This window comes from Zosterops lateralis (genome assembly GCF_965231275.1).
Source record: "Zosterops lateralis genome assembly, chromosome: 1".
In the NCBI taxonomy this organism is placed as follows: Eukaryota; Metazoa; Chordata; class Aves; order Passeriformes; family Zosteropidae; genus Zosterops; species Zosterops lateralis.
In genome coordinates this window covers 114607502-114620627 of record NC_139762.1, presented here as the reverse complement: position 1 = coordinate 114620627, position 13126 = coordinate 114607502, and positions in this window count along the sequence as shown.

Below are 13126 nucleotides of genomic sequence, written 5' to 3'. Positions count from 1 at the left end.
TTGGGATTTCTCAGTTTTTGTTAGAGCAGACATTTCTGTGGTGTTACTGTGTTCAGGTTTTGGGTAGTTTGTATTTCTGAAGAAGAGCTGTGTATGATTCCAAAGTTCTTCTCTGTTCCTATCACATAGGGGGAAAATGCTGTGCAGTTAGTTTTTCAATGCAAGGGTTAAAAGCTGCTGACTCTGTTTTCTGAGCTGGGGCCCCTATTCCATCTATACACGTGCAAGTGACACTCATACCCACAAAACTCACTTAATTGAGGACTGAGTCATTCCCTCCTACACTCAAACCCATGCTCCCAACAGCTGGTACAGAGAGTCTTTTGCAGCTTTTAGAGTTTTGGTAGAATTTTGTTGTATATACTGTATATTTCTTGTTAAATCATGGTCACAGTCTTCTCTAACCCTGACATTCCTAGTGTGTACTGGCAAGGCATCAATAATTTTTCTTCCTGTTGTCAGTTCTGCTACTGTTGCTCTATAAAGATGCTTCTGGTAGTTTTGAGAGGTTTGATTCCTTTAGACAAAGACACCAGCATCAGCCTGGTTCCCATGGCGACAGCTCCTCAATCTCTACTCAATACAGACTTTTCAGCCACTCTCATTCAAAAAAAAAAAAAAAAAAAAAGTAAAATAAAAATCCTTCCCTTATCTCTGGACACTGCAACTTGAATTGCAGCTTCCTCCTGTTATTCACACTGGCAGCAAGAAACCACAAAGAGAAAACTTAAAGAAACACATGAGTGTAAAAACTCACTGTGACTGTTCCATCCAAGGCTACTGCTGTTACAAATACATCATGCATTCCTGTAAATAAATCTGCCAGGATCCATCATGAAATAACTCCTTTTTTCCTCTCATCTTTTTAAGCTAGAGGATTGAGTAAATAACTCATTTTTTCTGATTTCCTTGAATAAATTTGGTTAAATTTTTGGCATTCTCAAATCAAATTAGTATAATGAACAGTTTTAACCAAATCGAGAGCATTTTGTTCCCTGTTTTCACACTGAAGAACAAGGCAAGCCAAAATAAAAATATTTCATTTTCAATGAGGGCAATTTTAACAAATATGACTAATAAAAAATGCAGGTATAGCTCTGAGAACCGTAGACAGAATAAAGTGAGAAATTTAATTTCTGTTCTCTTTTCCAGGCAAGCCAAGGTCCACTTCCCCTACTGAACAAGAATTTTTTGCCTTATTTCAGTAAGTCTTTAAGGACTTTCCACAAAACCTAACTTAGCTTTAACAGTTTCCTTCCTGCATCATATCATATTCTCTAGAGGAGTAGTTAAAGCAGTCTCCTGAAGTGCCCTTATGCTGGGAGAAAATACCAAATTCAGACTTTTCAGGTCCAGAAAGCATCCCAACCCATTAGCTGGTCAGTGAGGATTTCTTTACTTCTCTAGTCATACACATGGGCGATATTCACTGAAGTGTACAACTGTCTTTAGAATGAAGAAGCTTGCACTGCTATAATTAAATAAACTTCTTTTAAAACTCTTAGTCTTCTAGAATTTTGTCAAAATAGTGTGTAGAATTTCAGAGGAGAACCAATTAATACCTTACAGTCATGCATTAGCATGCCATACAACATCTGATGGCCCAAAATCCTTGATTTGGGTATAATTTAAACAAGAACAAGTCTGGAATGTCTGTGGGTTTCACACTGATTTACCACTGTATACATTGCCCAAACTGCACAAAACTCTAGAAAACAGAAAATCTTCTGGTAGCACAGAATCAGTGACAGCTGGTTGAATCATTGCTTGAAACTACCATTTTGCAAAAAATATAGGCCTTCTTTTGAACTATGAATTAAATAGTAGTGCTGTACATGAAAAACCACGCCTTAATTTATTTTTCTCGGAACTGATAAAAAATATTAGCTGAATCAAGGAAAAGCATCCAGATTTAGATACTAAAAATTGATTAGCTTACAGAAAATACATTTAAATTCAATTATATTAGCAGAATTTTCTAAAGACACAGCTGCTTTTGGGACAAATATGAGGTGAAATTTCAATGTGTAGGATTCCTATAATTTTCAGTTTGTTTTTTGTTGGGAGCCTGGGTTAAATTGACTCTCAAAGTACTTCTCCTACAATGACACAGCTCTGCTCTGCCAAGTGTCTGCCATCATGGTAGTTTAGCTCACTGATCCCTCTGAGGAATTGTTCTCCTAGTGACAGGAATGGTAGGGCTGTCTAGTGTCTGGGTTCCCCCACATGCCTCCCCTTGGCTCTCCTGAATGGTGGCATGTGAGGAATGTATACATTTGACTGGGATTTACAGCTAACAAAGGACCAAGCTGGAATAGTTTCTTCATCACAGGTTCCTGCTATGTGAGGATCAACTTTTCACCATGTGTGTGGCAAAACTGATGTTTTTGGAAGGCTTCAAATCCCCTGCATGTGCATGGTACAAGTGGTCTCTGTGCACATTAAATGCACAATCGGGGTCACTGTGGACCATCTGTTCACCACACATGGGGAATCTGACACTTTCTATTATCATTAAGGATGATATTCATGCAATACTCAGCACAGGCTTAAATAATAGTCAGAGCAACTAAAATGAAATCAACCTGCAGCCATCCACACTCCTTCTAAGATGGAATCCTCCTCAAAAAATCTCCTCTTCCCAAAGCTGTGATCAAAAGCAGGTTTCATTTGACCACTTGCCAAATTTGTCTGACCAATTGGGCAATTCAACCCCTCCTCAGGAGCACATTAAAATAGGTCAGATGAAGTGCTGCTTAAGACTGCCTATTTCTCTCTCTTTTTTGACAGAGAGCCTAAAATGAAAACTTAAGCAGTGAACACCCATCTGCCAAAGGCCATTACAGCTGGGTGAGAAGCACTGCATGAAGTGTCTTTCAAAAAGCTTTTAGTTAAATCTGGGTCCTTTTAAAATGGTCTGTGCTTTTCCAGGGCTTCCTGCCATTGCATCTGTCCTGCCTTCAGTCTGCTTGCCACGTGTAGGACCTTTGGGCGAGCCCGAGGCCAGCAGCAGGAGCTAACTCCACTTCCACAGTTTTCTTACACATCCACCATCTGGCTCATGGATTTCTATGGATATACACCCAGACCTTGTGTACCTCTACAAGGTCTCCTCAGCAAGTCTTCCCTCCCCTGACTTAATTGCTTAATTAACAGTTCCCTTCCAACCCCTGCTTCCAGCATCTTGAGCTGATTGCTTGGGCACTGGCATTCCTGGGCAGAAATATAGAACAGTGGAGGCAGCAAGAAGCTAAACAAAATGATGAGTCTGGTTTTTGCTCTTGAAACAAGGAAACCAAAGGCTGTACCTTCTAGTGATGAAATACATCTTACATTCTTTTTAAACCACCAGTGGTGACGCTATTATGTTTCCCCAAATCAAAAGGAATTCATCTTGGGGGAATTATTTTGCCTACTGTCAAACTCATGGATCTGGACCTTGGCTGGAAAATAAAAATCATGCCAGGGGCTCTTCCACCAGCTTTTTATCTGGGAGAAGTGGAAGTGAAATTTCTCTCAAAAGTCAAGCATGCATTTTTATGCGACTTAAAACTTAACTACTGTCTCAAAATGAGCATTTACGCTTTTCAAATCATTAACATCCCCTTGGATACCAATTGCAGTAAACATTTAAAATGACAGCTTTTCTCAGAATTTTCATTGCTATAAGAAATGACTCAAAGTGAAATTGCCTGTAATTTCAGGCAGATCAATGAAATCCACCTTATGGTGATCTAGTCAAGAATGTACTCATTGAGTACAATTTAGGAAAAAAACTGTTAATTCTCCAGAATTAGGCTTCTTAAATACTTCCAGGGACTGCAAGTTAAATTTTGTTCAGTTCTGAAGAGCACACCTGTTTCCTGATATATTTTTGAAACTCTACAATAGCCTTTCATCTCACAAGTGTAATAACTGAAGTTTCAGTTAGGGCTATTATGTACAGCCTGATCTCTGTACAACACAGCAGGAACTTTCCAATGATCTCTGTGGAAGTACTAAGTACCTTTCTAAGTAAAAGAAGTACTAAGAAATCAACACAAGGACTACTCACTACATCTCTGAAGCACCTTTTGCTATCAAAGACATGTTAAATCTGCTCTGTTAAATCTGTTAACAACTTACTTCCCATTTAATTGTTCCCTCAAGAGTCATTGTTCTTTCATATGGTCTCTTAATAAAAATAATACACCAATAAAGTAATTAACATATGTAGTATAATGTTTATTCATAAGATATTCTCTCTACAGTAAGCCATTCTGACATACTCCTCTCTATGAAGGTCTCATGAATTAGTAATTAAGGAGGCCTTATTTTTGGAGTATTTCATTTGAACAACACTCTCAGACATATGATGTGATTCTTGATGTGTCTTACACAGGGCCAGGAGTTGGATTTGATGATTCTGATGAGTCCCTTCAAACTAAGTATATTCTATAATTCTATACTGAGAATTTTCCCTCATCTCATGAGCTTGAGAAACTAAGCCTAAGGAGCTGCCATCTTCAAGGGGAGAACCCTCTCCTTCCACTGACAAATGGGATGTCAAGGCTGATGCCCATCATGGCCAGCGAAGCTGAACACACGTGCATGAAGAGCAAAGAGAGCAATCCAAGGGGAGTGGTAACTCTCCACGCTCTTCAGTACATCAAGATGCTCTAGGAGACATTTTATTTTGTGTCTTCCAACTGCCTCTGTTTTTCATGGGGATGAGCAATCTTTGCTTATTCTTGAATCCTGGCCAGCCCCTGAATATCATGTCACTTTGGCTGGAGTGAACACTTTCCTTCTGTGGCGGCCTTTGGTGAAAGTGGAAGGGCTCATAAGAGCTTGGTTGATACTCTGATATTTTTCTGGTTCCTGAATAATTCCTCTGTACAACATTGAGGCTACTCATAAATATTCAGAATACATTTGAATTTTTTGTCTTCTTCAACTAAGTGAGCTATGTCATCAAGTTCAATATGCTAACTTTGGGGAATCCACTTTTTTCCCAAAACTTTTTCTTTATAAAGCTGGCATATATCACTCATCTGTATTATGCTACAGCTCCATGGTGTTTTGTACATTTACTATATCATACTTCAATTCAAGATGAACATCTTGTATTGATGCTTTGGCTTAGAAGAGGGCTGACACAAAAGCACTGAACCTCTTCACTACCTGGATGGGAAACACCAGAATTTATGTGACGTCTGTGGTATAGAGATTGATTCTCTCTTCCTCCATTGGATAGTATGTGCCCATTTGTGCTTTGACAGGTTGGAAAAAAGTGGGATTGCTCAAGAGATTTGTAAATGACAGATAACACCTCCAGAACTGAGGTTATGCTGCTCACCACCACTATCACACAACACATTATTCTACAGGTATTCACACTTTGTTCTTTCTCTATTCACCATGCCTCCATGCTGGCCTATTGGCTTATTTACCTAATGAAAAACACATTAAATTTCAAAACTGAAAAATTTCTGTGTGGACAACTCTTATTTTGATCCAACTTTTCCAGACTCCAAAAAATACAGGAGATTGACTTGGTTAAGGCAGTGGTGGGAAAGGATTTTTAATCTCTCACATTTTGAAGATCTATGTGATTGTTACTGTTTATTAGAATTCAAGTGCTATAAAAAATGTTTGTTTAACAAGCATTTTGTCTTCTGCCTCATTGCTCTGATGGTACCTTCCACTGTGTAAAGTTGCATTCTATCCACTGGAAGACATAAATGGAGCATAAACTGATATAGCAATGACTAAAGAGCCAGGATGTGGATGCCTGAGAGATCTCATAGCATATGCCCTTCTTGATTCACTGACACGGTTACAGTCAAGCGAGATGCTGATATTTGATCTCCATTTCATGGGACAGGGTGAACTGCTGCTGTTGACCTTACAGGCTTGCACATCTTCAGTGCTTCCCAGCCATTTGCCCAAAATAGCTTTGATTAGCTCATTTTCAGATTGTGCTTCAGTGCCTGTTTGTTTTGCCTGGTTCTTGACAAAACACATCACAATCAATCTGAGTACAAAAAATGTGATCAGTTTTCACTTAAGTAATTGGCAAACGATTGGATTTTACACACTTTTTAACATAGGTACAGCAGAATAAGAAAAACAAACACATCACAATGTTGTTTTGCATATGTTCTGCATTTTTAATAATCTTTGAAACCAAGGTTCCTTCTTTTATTCCATGATTGTAATAATCTGGATTTAATTTGTTCCTGGTAATGAAAGGAAATTGTGTGCAAATTCTATTCCCAGACCAGACAGATTAACAACTGTAAAACCCTTCAACTCTCTAGTTGGCAAATGATTTATTGACATGACATTCAAATGTGTTTTGCTTCAGCATTAATGACAAGAGTTCCAGAACTTGTCACTAAGGTGATAAATGGATCCTTATGCATACAGCCCTGAAAAACTGGGAACAGTGCCATCTTCTCCCTTCAATTTATTGAAAATCACCTCTCTTTACATTTACAGGAAATAGCAACTTTTTTTTCCCCCATGCTGTAGTTATAATATATCACCATTTTGTTTATGAACAGTTAATTACTATATTTGACCTTGTGTTATTGGGAGGGTATGGGTTAGCACACAGAAAAAGCACTCTGAAAACAGCTGTTGCAGGACTGATTTTTTTTGACCTTGAAGAAGATAACTGTAATGAATAAAGCAGCCTAATCAAATATAACAGTAGTAAAACTGCTATGGTCATGAAATGCACTGATGGCACATTTCCTAATATGTCTGGTTTAAGCATATCTGTACAAGCTTATAAAAATGAGGAAAAGAGGTTCCCAAGGACAAGCTGCTCCTATACCAAGAAAAAAAACATTGACACTGCAGCCTATAGCAGTTGCTGAAATTTTTATGCAGATAAAAAATAACAGATTTAACCATGTTGTTATAAAAGTTGGAGCTTTCTGGTATTTGCAAAAGATATAACAAATGGTACGTTTCACTCACTGAAAGTGCAGAGAGAAATTACTTTTATTTTTTTATCTAAAGATTTCACTCTGAAGATTCAGATGTATTTATGAAAAAGAACTGATTTTAGTGAATTTCTTATTTGAGATTTGGTTTCACAAAAATATTGAGAATCCAACAAAATGAGTTTGATTTCCAAACCAAAGAATTCAGACTTTTTGTTCTATGATGGTTGTTTTTTCAGGAAAATGATTTAACTTGCAGAAAAAAGAAATCTACAATGTTCAAACAAAAATAAAACACTTTTGTGCTGAAAGGTTTCAATAATTTCCATTCTTTCTTATTATTAACAGTGACCAATTTGAGAAAGTTTTCCTGATTGACTGTTTGACCTGGTTTGGGTGAGAAAAATGGCTTTTAAAAAAACCTCAGCAGTTTCATGGGACACAAAGACCATTTTCATTCTTGTGTATTAACAAAATACGGTAATAAACTCAATCTGTTTGTGTGAACCATTCAGTATTTTGAAAATACTCTGCATTCAGACGTCCCTGATAGGGTGATACCCTTTGCTGGTATGGGTAGGCAACATGACAAAAATTGGGTATTTCACAGGTCAGACACTGCATGGCTATCCAGGGAGGACCCAGGTGTCAGACTGCAAGGGAAGGAGAAGGCAGGAGTGAGAATCAGTATTGACTGCCCCAAATTCACTTCCTTGCAGCAGGGACCATGCCAGCCTCCTCAACCAACTGCCTTAAGGTGCCTAAACTGAACTGCTGTTATTCAGATGAAAATTAGGGCTTCTCTGCCAAAGAAAGCAGGAGTAAGCTCAGTGTGAGCGGATCAATTGCTCTGATGTAAAGCTCAGTACAAAACGCCACCCAGACTAGGAACAGCTTCTGCATCTCTGGCACAGACCATCCATTACAAAACCAACAGCCCAGGCACTGTAATTAATACAGTGCCAGGAGTTTTTAAATGTGACTGTACACTTTATCACAACTTTAATGTGAAAAATTGGATTGAAACTCCTGGGAGAACAAACTTCCCTTCTCCAGTGAATCTGCAGCTCTTGTAGCAATCCTCCAAAATTCATGCATCTGGAAAAAGGATAAGATGAAAGTAGAAAGTGTCCTTGTATGTAAAAAGCTTAAAAGTATCAGGGAATTTACTGAACTTTGATGTACACTGAAAATGTTAAATGCCTCAGAGCATTTTTTAAAACTTTTTTTCCCCATCCTTCCTAACAGTAGTACTACAAGACCTTAATTATTGACTATTCTAGAAAGATTTATCTTCATCTTGGGCAAATTCAATCAGATTCTTAGCTGGTGTATTTCTGAATGCCATTTGTTCTGAAAAATGAGGCCGGTTCCTTAGTCAATTAGATTTCCATGTAAAACTATCTACTATGATTCCCAGGAGCTTTATTCCATGTGAAAGGTTAAAGGTAGGTTTCCCAAGTCTTATGGGAAACTCTCCTACTGTTCAATAGTGCAGGATGTAATTTAAAGTCAGCATTAGTTAAGAGGAAAATATGAGCTGTTTTATACTTGAACAGAAACCACAGGCCTTGCAAAATACCAGTAAAGTTTCAGTGTTGTGAAAAAAATAGCAACGCATTTTTTATTGTTATGAAATTCCTGATAAAGGCTGAAACAGCTTTCATAGTAGAGATTTAAATAAAGTTTCTATTACACTGCTTCCTGGCATTCTATCAAATCAGATGGATGTAGACAACATATAGTATTATCAACATTAATCCCACATTCAGACTCTCCAAAACATCTGAAGACATCTTTAGGAGAGCATGGGGGTTTTTTTGCTTATTTGTCAATACCTATGGTGTAAACTGGAGACATAATGATGCCATGAAGTAGCTCATTCTGATAACAGAATTACATTGCTTTTAGCCTGTGTGGCTCATTGTTGGCTCCTTTCAGGCTGGCTTGTGTTGAGGTGTCTGTGAAGTGCTGGTGACTCGGTGTGCTGCCCAGTAAAATTTGCTGTTGTCTTCTGTAGCCTCCTGTGACCTTTTTTCAAAAGAAGGGCAGGTGAAGAAACTGTGATAAAGAAAATGGTTAAGATTAGGATATGATGTATCAGCTTGTTTAGGTATGTTGTGCTTATTATATGCACTCATATATGACTTGGAAGGAGGGATGATCACTGTGGAAAAGATGAGTCAAGGTGACTTAGAAGAACCAGAGGGCTGAGGAGGAATTCAGACCTCAGTTACCCAGATGAATGATGGTGAGTGAATTTCATGCCTGTTGATGAGAAAAGTATGAGCTACCCAAACATTAGAGAATTCTCAATTAACCTTATCAGGCCAGCAGAGAGGACAGGTTCTCACCAGAGATCCATTAGGGCTCTGCTGAATACAGTCAATAAAAGACAGGATATGCTGCAGAGATAAGAATGGAATGATAAACTCTGCAGAAGGTATAATGCTGTAACCAAATGTGCCTCCCCATCTAAAATACAAAGAACAGCACTGAAAAGAGGAAAACAGCAACTTCAGGAAAGAATGGTGGAAAAATTGACCTGCGAAGCAGAACTCCCTATAACAGAAAGTCAATGGAATCAGGAATTTAAAAAGAATTTTAAAGCGATTATAGATAATTACAATTGTTTTGGGAAATAGCTAGAAAATCTCATGCATAGGCTAATCTTTATTGGTTCAGGAGGAGACACAATGATGAGGGACAACTAACCCAATCGCACTTACTGAGAAGTTCTTAAATCCTACATTGAAACATCTGCTGGGTTGAGAGTACTGGATGGCATTTTTAGTGTAACGATTCCTGAACTCATTTATTGCTTGAACATTATAGAGGAAAGAATGATACAGAGTCACTAATATAGTTGCTCATAATTTTATCCCTAAAACACCTAAAAATTATTTTTCAGAGCTCCCTTGAATTTCTATGAAAAGTTACTGTTAACATGCATTCTTTGTGCTTATTCAGAAATAAATCAAAAAAGAATCTTTCTATCAAAAGATCAGCATGAGGCCAACCTCTAAATGCTGACCTCAGGAAAGCAGCCTTGTGCTGCCACAAAATTAGACACTTCTGTGTCTCTGCTCTGAATAAGTTGTTAACCTTCACCCTTTTCCCAGCATTAGCAGAAATAATCATTGCTACTTATCATTGTTACTCATTGTTTTCAAAACACATGTGTTTTGAAATCTTTGCCTTGAGAAGATTTTGCAAAAATTGCTTATGTACAATTAAAACTAATGGGATATGAATAAACTGTAGTTAACAAGCCACAAAGACTGATTTGGAACAGGACTTTTAAGATGTGATTTGAACATTGTGAGAGAGAGCACCTGATGAGTGAAAATCCTAGACTGAAGAAAAGGCATGAAATGATAGACCATCAGAGAGGGAACCACAGACGCATTTGTTCTATAGATGTACTTTAAAATTTACTTTTATTTAATTCTACTCCCATCATAAGCAACAGCCAAATTTCATATATTTCCAATTGATTTTCCATTTCATGATCCAGTGGACTTGTCACACCTTGTATTCAGTGCAAGTTTTGAAAAGTGCTCATATTCACAGCGTTGCCTATTGTCTAAACCAGGCTGGGTTTGAACCCACGTTCCAGGGTATGAATACCTGTGCTTGGCCAAGTGTCCTCTGACAGGCAATTGCTGAAGCTGAGCAGAACTGACAGTTTCTTTAGGTTTAAGGGCCAGGGTGACCCTAGCTTTCTAATTTAAGAGCAGGTTTTGTTCTGTCAGTCCAGAGGTAGCACTGGTTACTCCCTTGCATCTCAAAACTAGACCAAACAGAGGGAAAAATAAACATGTCTCTCAGTATTGTCCAAGAGCAAGTTTAGATCTCTGCCCATTTCGTGTGCTGCCTGTTCTGAATCTCACCTGAGACAGCCAGCACTTCTCATGCACTGCAGGGTGGGCTGCAGCGTCCAAACCAGGACAGGAGATTCTTCCTGAGAAGGCAGGGCACACTGGGCATTGCAACACTCCCCCCCCCCCCCCCCCTCCCCCGGGAGGTACAGCTGCATTCTGTTCTCTAACTCAGCTGTGGAGAGCCTGAGGGTATTCTGGCACTTACTCAGGCTTTTGAGAATCCCCTTAATAAATAGCAACAAAAGTAGAACAAAGAGTCAACATAGCATCACTTGCATGCTTTTACCAACCTGGTATACGAAGATCATGTAGTCCATAAATAGTCTGATAGAACAGAAGGAATTATAAAAATCATGTGGTCCAATGTTCAAAAAAACACACGTCAGAAAAACCTCAATAGTTTCTGCATAAAGATCAAAACTTGTGTTTGGACAGAGGAGACAGATCCAACCTTGCTGTGAAGATGTGAAGACTTAATGTCTTCACCACATACAGTGGCACACTGTTCCAGTGGCTAATTATCCACCCTTGCTGCTGGAAATGTGCTATTTCTGGTTTGATTTTGTTTAGCCTCTGCTCCTGTTCCAGCTTTTTTTTTTTCTTTTTTTTTTTTTTTTTTTTTTTTTTCTTTCTCCTTGTTTTATCCTCTCTTTGCAAAATTAAAGAGACAGCCACAGCCAGTAATCTTTTTCTTATGTTGGCACTGTTAGACTGTAACTGAATCACTGTTCAGCCAATTTCAGGCTGAGCACCTCAGATTTCAGTATCTATGTTAGACTTTCCATAGCACAAATTACTTCTGTTCTTTCTTATCCACCTTTTGTTTCCCCTTTTCTCTTTGACATCAGATCAAACTGTTCCTGTGCCAGACTTTATTGTCTTGTACACAGAGGCAATACCTCTCTCTGCTCTAGCTGCCTATCAAACCAAAGATACCACTTGACAGGATGAATATTTTCTCTTTAGCCTATGCTGAGTTTGTTGGACTGGTGCAACTGTGGAAAGGGAGGGAAAGGATGGAAATTTCTTCAGGGCAGTACAGAAAAATGAACAGCTGCTCCTTCTAGAACTTAAGGTTAGGGGTAATCCCCTATATGCATGGGACAAGGGGATTTATTGCCAGTGTGGCTGGGCACTTACTGTGCCACTGGATCTGCTGCCTGTGGAAACCTGGGGCAGGAGATCAGGACAGCGCTGAGGCTGCAGACAGCCAGCTTTCCACTGGACAAATGTCTGTGAACTTTGATAATTCTATTGAATTGTGAATGTCACTGTTGTAAAATATATAGAATGTTTTAAGTATGTGCCTCTGGGTGAGTACCTAAAACTGCTTTCTATCAGAATTGAGAGACTCTTTATGATTACAGTCTTTTCTCTTTCTGTGCATTATTTCAGCCATATTTTTAAACAAGTGTTCTGCGGCGGTCTGGTGGGTCTCTTGAGACCCATGTCCCACGTCCTGGCCAGCCCTGGCACCAGAGCTGCAGTGAAGGTAAGGTTCCATATCCTGGGATATGTCCCTGATCCTGTGGGTTCTTTTGTGCTCTGCAGAAGCCTGAACAGTGGTGAAGGAATAAAAGGAGGGACTCTGGTGGGGAAATTCAGCTGTGTTTTGTTAAGTCCGTGTGGGACCTCTTCACACCAGAGAGTCAGCCCACCAAAGCCAGGTTTCCTCTCTGTACAGCACCTTAAGTATGGGGATGGGGAAATGGGAAGGGGACAGTTGGAGCCAATCCAAAAGGTGAAGGGAGTGACCCTGAACATAAAAGACAGTCAATAGAACAATTCAATAAATCAAGGGAGGGGAGAACCGGGGACCCTGCCAAGCACTTGACATCCTCACTAGAACCTTCTAAACATCAGGGCAAGGCTGTGAAGAGATGGACAAGACCCATAATTGTGATTGACACCTGACAATCACTCGGGGGAAACCAAAAAGGGCTTAACATGGGGGGCATGGGACAAACCATTAGAACTTATATAGAAAAAGTCTAAAACAAAGAACAAATGGATATAGAAAACTAGTAAAACCCAAAAAATGCACCACTACAGTGTTCAACAGACATTTTCTTCACATATATTTCAAACTACTGCTTATCTAAAAGAGAATTTTAAAGAAAATGAGATATGTGCTGTTGTTTATCCACAGGTTAAAGTAACCTGTTGCTACTTTTATTCCAGGATTGAATGAATCACATTTTTATGAGCAGAAGGAAACATAACCAAAAGATTTCCAGATAGTCTCCGTGGTCATTAGATCTAAGTACCTGGAAGCATTAGTAACTTCACTGTGTGTTATCTGAATCT